Genomic DNA, 11,485 nt, shown 5'->3' with positions numbered 1-11,485 from the left:
TCACTCGTATTCGATTCGCCTTCGCTCTCTCTCTCTCTCTCTCTCTCCGTCGCTTTCCCGCCCGCGTCTCCATCACTTTAACCTGGGGTAACTTCACAACATCCCTTGCATTATCCCTATCTCGCACTTCTCGTCGCAGGTAATAACAGATAACGGGGCTCGAAAATCAAACGGAAAAGAAAAAAAAAAAAAAAAAGGAAATCGGAACAAGAGGTGTTTGTAACTTTAAACGTTTATTTTATCCATACAAGTCTTAATCGATTTCACTGAAGCATCTCTTCAGACAATGGCAACAAGATCAATATAGCGTCCGTGATTTTCGAGTCCCAGTGAGTACCTTCCGCGAAAACACGTGTAGCCTTTTTTTAATACTTAACAAACCGTGTCGTTATAAAACTCGTTTCGATCTGGCTGCTATTTTTCTCTCTTTTTTTCTCTCTCTCTTTTTCTCTCCCACGTTTTCTTGATCGGACGCTGCCGCTTAACACGCATACACTCATATGCACACATACATATATATCAGTAGTAAATATTATCGTCCCTTATCGTATTATGGAAAAATAGAAACTTCTGACAATAAAAAACCAAACAAACGTGAATTCGCGACCGAGGGGGGAGGAGGGGGTGGCCTCTGCGAACAAGAAATCGCGGATAATGCGCCTGATCTGTTGTATCGCCGTCGCCCTCCTCAACTTTCCCGACGTGTATCCGCGATATCAAAAAATCTGCTCACTCTTCTCGTCCGAAACCGTATACGTGAACACGTACCGTTATGCGAATCCGTTCTCCAAACGACGTCACCATCGCACCCGCGAATAAACGTACACTTGAGAGTTTTGTCCTTTTCGCTTCTTGATTTTCTACCTTTTTTTTTTTTTTTTTTTAAGAGAGAAAAACTTTTAATAGATTCGGAGTAATTTTCAGCAAGGACTCGCGGAGTTTTTAATTACCGATAGCCGCTCTCGGTATAGAAAGTTAGTTCTCAGCCGGAATCGAATTTCAACGGAGAACCTCCTTCGCGCGTCAAAATTATCCGACACACTTATCGCAGGCGGCAGAAGTTTTATCTCTCCGAGGGAAAAATATATTTATAGGCTCTTTATTTAATTATTTTCTTTTTTTTCTTTCTCTCCGTTTTCCTCTCAGATGTACGCCTAACGTCGTAAGTAACAAAAATACATTTGAGGGCGGTCGATCTTCTCGCGATTGAGGAAGAATTGAGCCAATTTCTAAGCGCGCACGTACACGTATACATATATATCGTCGCCCCCGAATATATACTCTCTCCCCGTTACACCGCAAAAACCGCACACGTACAAACGACTAAGTTAATAAAATAATTATTTCAACTGGAAAACCCTTTATACAGATTTACAGCCGTTTCCCTCCCCCATTGATTCGTTATGTAGAACGAGATGTAACGCCGCTTCGCGATTAAAAAACCGGTGCGATCACCGAGTCGTTACGAATTTCGTTCGCAAGGTCGTCTCTCCTTCGCGACGTTATCAAACAGGAAGCTCGCCGAAGGAGCACCGACGTTATCGTTGCAGGCTTCATCGAAGTGATTGTGATGGAATAAACGATCCTGAACCTCTAATATAAATTAAAAAAAAAAATTATTTTTAATACTTTGCATACATTTAAACAGTTCTTCTAACTCGCCGAGAAATATATTATAAAAAAATGCGAAACAAGTTATACTTTTCAGTTTCTGTGCTTGCTTGCGAATTTCGCGAGCTCAGCGCGTCGCGATTACTTGCGATGTCAATTTTAATACTTCGTATAAAAAACGTTGCATTTGCCGGCTCGTTCGTCACGAGCACTCCGATGAAGCTGTCAAATCCCCTCGTTCTCGTTACCTCGCGCGAAACGTTAAAGTACGTCAAAGATGCGCACCCCCCTGCGCCCCCCGGCGGCGCCTGTTTAACCGTTTACAGTCAATAATTATTCTTCACTCATCTCCGTCATTTCTCCACCCCCTCCGCTCTCTCGTTCACATTTCCTCGGTTCCTCACACGTCCTCACAACATCGTCCGCGCGCACGCAAATTTGATTTCCCGAAGTAGCCTACTCCACATCTTTTGATAATACATGTATATACATATTACAAACGTGTACGTATAGATATTCGTGTTCGTGATTAATATATGCATATACGTACGCAATTAATTATGCAAATACCGGCCACGCTGGCTCGCAGACCCCCGCGAGTTTCGCGCGCCTGTGTATTGTAAGAAAAATTGTATTGTTGCGTGTGTCGTGTGCGAGACGTCGGCGGCCCTCGGTCGCTCGCTTAACGTGTGGAGTGTGAATGAACGGCCGATCGCCGATGAAAGACACGGGTGGGACCAGTGCCTCCGACTCCCATTGTTCCACACCCGGAAAGAGCGGCGAGAAAATGAAGAGTTCCCTTGTGCCGTATGTATGTCGTGTAGTTTTATCTGTAGACATGTGTGAGTGTGTGTGTGTATGTGTTTCATTCACGCGTGTGTACCACATCGCGTTGGTGTGCATTTCCTTTGGCCGATCATTAACGCTAAGATTTAACAACGCCGGATAAACGCGATATAAAAAAATTGTCCGCGCCGTTCGAGACTGAACTTCGAGTTTATTATTTTGCACATTGATTAATAATCGCTTTTTTTTCTTTCTTTCTTTTGTGTGCTGGTGCGCCCGCTGAAGAAAGAGCGTCGCGCTTCGGGCCCGACGTCGCACCCCCAACCCTTGTTTTGTGTTCCCGCGATCTCGAGCCACTGCGCTTCCCTTTCTTCTTTTATTTCCCCAGCTTCCACCCTCTTTTCCTCGCGAATCACGTACGTCTGTCTCGTGCGAAATTAGCTGTAACAAGTGCCATGGCTCTGTGGAGAACGCGGCGGTGTACGTCATCTCGCTCTACCATACACAAAAATACAAACTTTTGTAGATTCGCAGAGAGAGACTTTTTTTTTTATTTCTTTTGATTTAGTAAGAGCAAACACATCTCGATCACGATGAAAGCCACGGGGATCGTTAATCGCCGTAAACCCACCGTAGACGGTGCTTAATGGAAACTGCGATTGCAATATTGTTAGTAAGAGTTTATTAATTATTACAACAGTTTATTGTAGCAGCTTGGTAGTAAGTGTTAGCTCAATCGGACCGACCCTGGTCGACGCAGAGGTAGGAAAACCCGACAGAGTTCGACGATTCGCTCGACATTCGTAAAAATGCGAGAACGCATACTTTGCGAATCGAATGAAAATCTTTTTGCAGTATAAAAATAAATTCTAATAGATTGCTTTAGTCTTAGTGAAAGAATTTCCTCGCCGCCGGAGTAAAGTCCCAAATAGCTTTTCGAGATAAATATGTTTGTAGAGTCGATATCTATACCAAGTCAGATCGAGCAAACGTACTTCTCCCTCTCTTTTTCTCTCTCTCTTTTTTTTTTTTTTAACTGAAAGACTGTCGTCGGGGACCAGGTGCGGCATACGAGCGTAAAACCGGCCTAATAAATTCGATCTGATACGAATTTTTGTGCATATGTGATCTTAGAGTCTTCAAGTACGTCCACATTTTTGCGCGCAGAGCTGAGCTGAGCAAAAAGGAATACATTACAGCTCGACCAGCCCGGAAAAGGGAATTTTAAACGCGGCGTAAATTCTTTCATTCCGTTTATTCAAGTTAATGAACGAACGGTACAAGGTGAAAAAATAAGAACGTCTTTGTGAGCTTTCGATAAAGCCCTGTCTTTCTCGAAAAGTGACTCCCGATTAACAAGAGCAATTAGGTTAATTTTATTCCACCTGTAATTTTCCTTCTTCTTATTTCTCAATTACGGTGAGTTTCGCGAAAGGGCTAAGTGATCGATCATCCCCGCGTCTTCTCGAAACAGTTCAGCTCTGCCTGCAAACGGAATATCAAAGTCGCGTCGCGAAAACGGCGCTGAAGTCTTCTCGGAACGCGACCTAAAGTGGTACGTACGGGAACAGAAATCGGTGTAATTTCGATAAATTCAGTTTCTTGAATGTCGTGGTTAAGGGAGGAAGATACTTGGCCCGCGTCGTTACCATTGTGACGAAAGGGCGTAGGGGTTGCTCATGCCTTTTCCGCGAAAAACGCCGAGAGTTCGGGCTCGTCGAAATTACATCGGTTCCACAATCCCGCGGGTATTATCACGTGTGTATTCTTATAGACCACGGCGGTAAGAATAAAGGGCCGATCGTAGGGAATAAAAAAGATAGACCGAGTTGTCTACGTGAAAACGAGTGACGCAGTTTATTGTAGTCGCCGCGAAATGCGAGCCTCGCTGCTTTCATCCCGCTCTACATTTTTTAACTCAGCAACGCGTTTCTACCTTCCTCTTCCGTTTTCCATACAATCCTTCTTTTTTTTTCTTTTTTCTTTTTATTATAATTTTGTCGCGTTTTATCTCCTCCTCGTTCTACCACAAGCACGAAACATCGCTTGGTCGATTAGCTTACGAGTCAACGTACAAATATAATTAGAAAAATATAATTGGTAGAAGAATATAGAGATAGAGTTAGAATCAATCGTTATTATGTCTTTTTATTTTTTTTTCTTTTTTTTCTTCCCTTCCTTCTCGTTCTTATCGATTGCGTCTCGATAATATCCCTACTTTCCGTCCCGCGCCCTTTCCCGCCCGTTTTTCGTATTACATTCACTTTCGGGAGTTTTACTTTCTGCGGACAAACTTTCGAGCGTACGTCCCTTCGAGAGAAAAATTCTCCCCGCGAAGGCAAAACTCTCGACCGCACACGTCCAGTCCTTACGCCGAGGGCGTTTCAAACTCGAAAAATACGCTCGAGCGGTGTCGTGTTCCAAAAATGCAGTCCTATCGTTTTATGTCATCGAATAATATAATTCTCTTCCGGCATGCGTATATGCATTATCTTCGTGAAGCGCAATTTCCTTCTGCCTCCCCCTTTTACTTTTTTTTTCTTCTTTTTCTTAAGAAATGGGAATTCTTCACGCTCGTCACGTCTCGTTTAGAAGTCACGCGAGTACATATGAAGAATCGTTCAGTCTTAAAGAATGGATGACAAGACGTGCAAGATGTCGGTGCGATTCCCAAGAGATGCGACCTTCCTCAAATTTTCCCTTTTTCGTATCTCCCTTTTCCCTTTCCTCGCCCAAAGCGATATTTCTTTGTACCGGTGCTAACTTTCGCAGATATATCACCTCGTATGAATATCCGATGGATATTTTTGGATATGCAAAATTATAGAAAAAAGTAACGTGTCCTCTCTCTTTTTCTTTTTCTCCCTGTCTGTTTTTTTATTCCTCTTGCGACCAAGTTCTCGTGAGGTAAATCCATTTTCCTCGAGGAAGCGTACGGTTTCTCTTTCTTTCCGATCACGACCGTTTCGGGACTAGGTCAGTGAGCTCCGTCTGCCGATTCCCATCTCCCGTCGATTATTCTCTCCCCCGATGATAATCGCAAAGAGCGCAGAGACGCAAAAGAGGAATACCAATGTCGCGGGGAGTCTAAGTGGTGCGCGTGAAAGTGTGCATGTGAAAATGTCGTCTACTCAACTTAACCTCCCTCCGCGGGGGTGGTAGTTACGCTAACGGCAATCTTTATACAACGGTTATAACATGCGATCGTGTTAAATGTGCGCATAATCGATACGTGTACGTGTACGCGTCTTCCACTGTTAAGTGCTGCTTACGTTAAGTCTTCCTTTCCTGCCGTTCTCCGCCCGCCCTTTTCCGCCCTCCATCTCGTGTGCGTAAAATATGTGCGCGTTGTCGCGAGTCCTCGATCTAAATATTAGAAAGAAATGTCCAAGTGTTCCTTTCTTCTCTCTCTCTCTCTCTCTTCTCTTTTCCTAAATCCTTTGGTTTTTCTAAATCAGCGAATTTCAGTCCCGCCGTTAACTATTCCTCATCCCTCTCACGAAGGTATCCCTTCGTAGAAACTTCTATTCGTATTTGCTTAACACTAGAACGTCCGGGTCGTTTCCCGATCGAGCGCGGATCTCCCAGGGACTGGGAGCTTTCGTCGTAACGCAATCAAACCGGAAACTGAGTCCGCGAGCGCTGAATAACGCATGAGAAAGAACGATAACTTTGCGACTTGACACGCGCCGCGTTCGCGTAATATAACGTTGTTCAATACATGCACATTGCAAAATGTGTGCACGACGGAATATGAGAAAATTTTGAATGGCCGATGCCGAATTTCTTTCAAATACGCTTCCGAGAACGTCGATAAAAAATATACTTGGTGTTGAAAGACGTTTGCCAGTACCTGTCTACGAGATATCCCGCAAATTCTGATACGCGACCGTCGGTGAACGAATCATTCAACCCCCGTACGTTCTAGTGTTAACAAGCTTCAATCCGCGGCCCGAACTCTATCGCGAGAGAATCCGTAAAACGAAGATGCTCGCTGTTGTGCGGCGCGCGATGTACGATGCAGTAGAAAAATAAATTTTCTCAAACGTTTAATAATGACGACACCGCGAGAGTCTGTTTCCCAACACGTGCCGTAATTGCAGGGTCCACTTCATTATTATTTTTTATTTTTTTCTGTCTTTCTCTCTCTCTCTCTCTCTCTCTCTCTCTCTCTCTCTCTCTCTCTCTCTCTCTCTCTCTCTCTCTCTTATCGCGTTACAGCCATAATTCTCCCCGTAACATTTTATAACACCGCCAGTTATTGCGCACAACCGTTGTAAAACGATCCGTATCACATTTGATAAAATATTTATATTCCAGATATCCTTGCTTTTTGTCAAATAAAAAATAAGGAGTGAAAACGATATGGACATTCCGCTCTCGTGTTTGGATTCCGGAATCATCCCCGGAGCGTTCTGCACGCGTTAGGAAACAGCCCGCGTATCGGTAAGACCAACGTTCAACGAGACAAAAATACGAGACCCTTTTCTCTCCGTTGACCCTTCGGCGACCGTCTTTAGCGAGGGACTCGCGACCAAACGAGAGGGATACGCGGGGAACGGTACCTCCGCCACGCTTTGAATCCGAGGGCCATTCTTTCTCATTCTCTCTTTCTTTCTCTCTTTCTCACTTTCTCTCTCACATCCGCGCGCGAAGGGTTATAATAATAGGTGCGTTGAAATAATCGCTACGCTACGACTCACTATTGCTAATCTACACGCGTGACTGCGGTCGACCCTGAGAGGTGGACCTTGCCTATAATACCTACCGACAAGAAGAGAAAAACCGAGTGGCTACCTTAAGGTTCTTACTTAATAAAGAGATTCTACAACGGGCGCTCCTTGGCGCGAAGAGCCCGACTACGTGTGGCTTACTACGAGCGCGTTCACTACACTGACTGGTCTAAATCCTACGAGGGTGTACGCGCGATCGTAATCGTCGCCAGAGGAAAATAGTAGATCCGATTGCGTTATTACGAGACGACAGGCCGCGTTCACGACGTCTTTTAGCGACAAAGTTGGCTCTTCCATGAAATATATGCTGAGGTTTACCGATAGCTTCGAGTCGGCGAACTTATCAATGTTATCACTTGTTAATTTATTTGCTTGTTAACTTTCCGTTAAATATTTGATCAAATCACCTCGGAAAAGCACTTAAATTACCAAGTTACAATAAAACTTTTTCTTTAAAGTAATAATAAATAATATATAAATAAGAAACAGAATAAATTTTTTTTTTATTGCAATCCCAAGACTTTTACGTGAATTCTTAGTGCAATAGTAACATCCGATTCTTTTCCGCTTTACCAATTTCGAACGCGAATCCTTACATCGGTAAACACGCGAAGCTTAGAAGCCACATTTAGCGCTGAAACACGCCGAGAAAACGCAGGGCTCTGTATTTTCTCGAGAGACACTTTGATCCCGTTTTGCAAATTGCGTTAGACCTTTTGGCGAATCGAAATCCTGCACGAGTTAATTCTACACCCCCCAAACCAGGGCGAAATAATATTGGCTCGCGTGCCGGCTATCACTTCGCGCTTCTGATAAACACAAGAGTCTATAACGTTACCTCGCGTCGAAACGAATTCGTTCGATTCGAACAATGGATTTATTTGACAATCGCATTTTTTTTCTCTTTTTTTTTTTATGTCGATCGGCCGCGGTAGTATCTCATGTGTGCTCTTTCTGCGTACGTTGTCGCAAGACGGGGTAATATTGACCGTACGATAAACTTTTATTGTGCGTGGCAAGATTAAAAAACAAGAAACGACGAATATATATGTGTTGATCGAACAACGTCCGAGATAACTATCGGTAAAACGGTGATCACGCAACATTAACTCGATTACTCAGCACTCGCGTTGCCGCGCTAATCCCTCAACTCCTCCGTATTTTCTTTTTTTTTTCTTTCTTGGTAAAAAAATATTTTGTGTACAGAAAAATATTCTAGTCGCGGGAACAGTCAAATAATTTTTTCATCTTTTCTTTACAGTGGCCCGGCTTTACGCGCCGCGCGTTTATAATTATGGAGATTATTAAACATTTCAGCAACAAATAGCATATTTTCTTTCCGCGACGGCCCGTGGCTGGCGTTACGTTGCCTCGTATCGCGGTTTCAATAACACACTCCTTCATTGAACGGCACGGCTATCAGCATATCGATAAGATATATCAAAATATGTTGCCTTCGATCCATAGTCGGTCACTATACAAAGCATACTTGTAACAGTGTCAGCGATAACTCGCAACAAATAGGCGTCGCTTAACGTTACGACGGGTGAAAAAAACAGTCTCTCAATAGTTTCGATGTCGATAAATAATACGATATACTGCAGAGGTAAACGCCTGCGAAATCGGTGGAACGCGAGGAAGAAGTATTTTACTTGGGAGGTTGTCCTCGATGTCTTCCGGTACGCGAGAGATATACTTCTGCCGCCCTTCTTTCGCGTACGCGGCGGCTCAGGAATATATTTCATCCGAACGATTAGTGGTCATTTCACTTCCGCGATGCTTTCGCTTCTTTTAGACATTAACTATAATCACAGGGTAGCGTTTAACGTGTCTTTAAACAATTTCGAGCAGGCGTATTGCACGCACGCGCGCAATTTAATAATTGTAAATGCGCGCAAAATTGCGGACGCCGTTTCCGGATCGCGCGAATGCGGCATTCACGGCGTATATTAAATTAAAGGGCTAGTTAGCAAGGAAGCCCGCGCGTTGCATATAGTCGCACGTTACACATTAATTGCAATATTACGGATCTCGAGGATTTGCGGAAATTGAAGACAACATATGCACGTTATCGTGCGACCAATATCAACACACGGAATACGCTTTGAGCCGATTGCCGGTATCGATCTATTGACACTGCCCGCGATAAAGCTACGCCGTGTATCCAGCATAATGAGCAATGAAATTCTGGTAAAATGAGGTAAAGCCGTTGAAAATTAGCCGCGAAAGGTATCTCGGTAGATAGCGTTTAGAAGAATGTAATAAAGTCATTATCAAACATCCCCGGCTTATCTGAGAATTTCAATTAAAGGTCGTTGTCGTGGAAAAAGGATTAATGCGTTACGTTAAATGTTTGAAACTTGCGTGAGTGTACGTCGTCTAAGTACGTGCAATGTAATATATAATACTGCTCTTTCTCTCTCTTTCTCTCAATTAAAGACATTTTAAACGAGACTCCCAAAAAAAAATTATCTTAGAAAATAAAATATAATTTTTGAGACTGTAAATTACGATGATGTCACATTCGCGAATTGTGCAACTGATAAAGAAATAAAGATCGGCGTCGATTAATTTTCCAACGAGAATCGCATGTGTTTAACCTCTGCTTGCTGCAAATATGCAATATTAATTCAATTCATACAAGTTACTGATAATTTAGCTTGCCCGTCTCGCAGCAATAATAGCGAGTTATTATTACCAAATACGCGAATTACGCGACGCTTTCAGCGTTTATCGAAGCAACGCGGATCATTCTTTGATTGTTTGCCGGCCGGCGTGATCGCAACAATTAATCATCATGTTGATTCAAAGCTCTCTATTCGAGCGTAACAAAATGTAAAATCAATGCACATATTTGCCGCAAATCGAGTGATACGGTAGCGAAGTTTTGCGAAAAGCAAGCCTTCTCTCTTTCGACGTTTAAGTAAAATCCGATCGATGAAAATCGGGTCAATTAAAGCCACCCTGAAAAGGGCTAATTTTTAAGTTTGGGGCGCGTAGAAGTGAAGGGGGGTGGGGAAAGGGTAATTCTAACGCGATTAAAGGGTTGCAAGGGCGGGACTGGTATTGTTACGGTATTGGTGTTCAGTTACAGTTTATCGTTACTCTTCCGTGTGTTCTCGCTCGCGGGAGGTTAGTTAGCAAAGCGAACTATACATCGCAACACCCTGGCAAGCGCGTTGCTGAACGCCGCTGTACTTAAACAGGCAGCGGCGTTGCTTGCATAGATAAAATGGGGAATTAGCACAACGTACACACGACGGTGCCGCGGTTGCCACGACTGGCCGCGGTCTCATATTTACACAAAGCTTTTCGTTAAGAGTATCTAAGGTTCGATTAGTTACCTCTACGAGATGCTGATCAAACGACAGAGCCCTCGGTCGAGCACGTCAAGCTCGACCGGGCGCTCGATCGCAATCAAAAAACACCGAGATCGATAATTAACGGCGATGGCGTACATACATGTTACAGTGATTATGCGTCGTAATAGTAACTGTGATAATAATAATGTAGCGACGTAATATCGTGCCGATGATTATACTTGGGTAAACAGCACAGTCGCACTATTATCGATAACCGTTCGTTCGCAGTAGTATTAGATAGCTCAGCCGTCCTCCTCTATCTTCCTTAGGCTGTTAACAACATTCGCTTTGTGGATTTCTTTCTATCACCTGTCGCTCTCTTCCGGGTTTCGAGAAACCCACTTGCGTCGGTTACATCGAATCTGCTCGATGCGCTCTACTTCTCGGGTTATCTTTAAGACAGAGTTCTTGTCTTGAATCCCGTCCGATTCGAAATGAAAGTGCCGTGCGTTTGTCCCGCCCGGTGACGGGACTTTGCTAAGTGCACCGCTGGATCGGGTGTTGTAAATGCCTCGGGTAAAATTGGCCGCTGAAAGTGCAATCGGAGAGGCTCGCGGAGTTACCTAGAACGCGCCTGAAAACCGTGCGACTTCCCGCACTTCGGCCGCGTGCGGACTCGCGGATGTTTTACACGGTGAAAATTCTCTTCCCCCTTCCCCCCGCAACATGAGCAAAACGCAGTTAATCAATAATGAAAAATTACGTACAAACATGTTATACAACATATCCGATAGATTGTTAATATCATATAGATAGTCGCTAATTCGATAATTAGCCGCAGTGCGCTTTCTAAAATAGCTATACGTATATGCACGTTAAATATGCGCGTATATTGTTAACCATTAATCGATACATTGGCTTTCTAATGTATGTATATACTTATAAATACGATAAATCCTACTATGACAAAATAATATTTAAAAAATCTCTCCCTTTATCCCGTTCCTTTCTCTCGCCGCGCGTTCCTTTTAAATACTACCGGTCACCCTTTCA

The 11,485-nt window shown here is 43.6% G+C and overlaps 1 protein-coding gene across 5 annotated transcripts in view; it reads right to left on the bottom strand.

Annotated features, from left to right (window-relative positions):
- Window positions 1-214: 214 nt before the first annotated feature.
- The window catches only part of Brat (brain tumor), a 90,528-nt gene continuing 79,257 nt past the window's right edge, over window positions 215-11,485 (bottom strand). For all 5 annotated transcript variants that reach the window (XM_070661504.1, XM_070661492.1, XM_070661500.1 and 2 more), the window contains one exon: window positions 215-11,485. This exon is cut by the window's right edge and continues 17,583 nt beyond it. The gene's annotated coding sequence lies outside the window, so the exon portion shown is untranslated.

The sequence above is a fragment of the Cardiocondyla obscurior genome, linkage group LG01 (assembly GCF_019399895.1).
Source record: "Cardiocondyla obscurior isolate alpha-2009 linkage group LG01, Cobs3.1, whole genome shotgun sequence".
In the NCBI taxonomy this organism is placed as follows: domain Eukaryota; kingdom Metazoa; phylum Arthropoda; class Insecta; order Hymenoptera; family Formicidae; genus Cardiocondyla; species Cardiocondyla obscurior.
The sequence above is the reverse complement of the archived record's forward strand: the minus strand, read 5'-3'. Positions and strand labels throughout refer to the sequence as shown.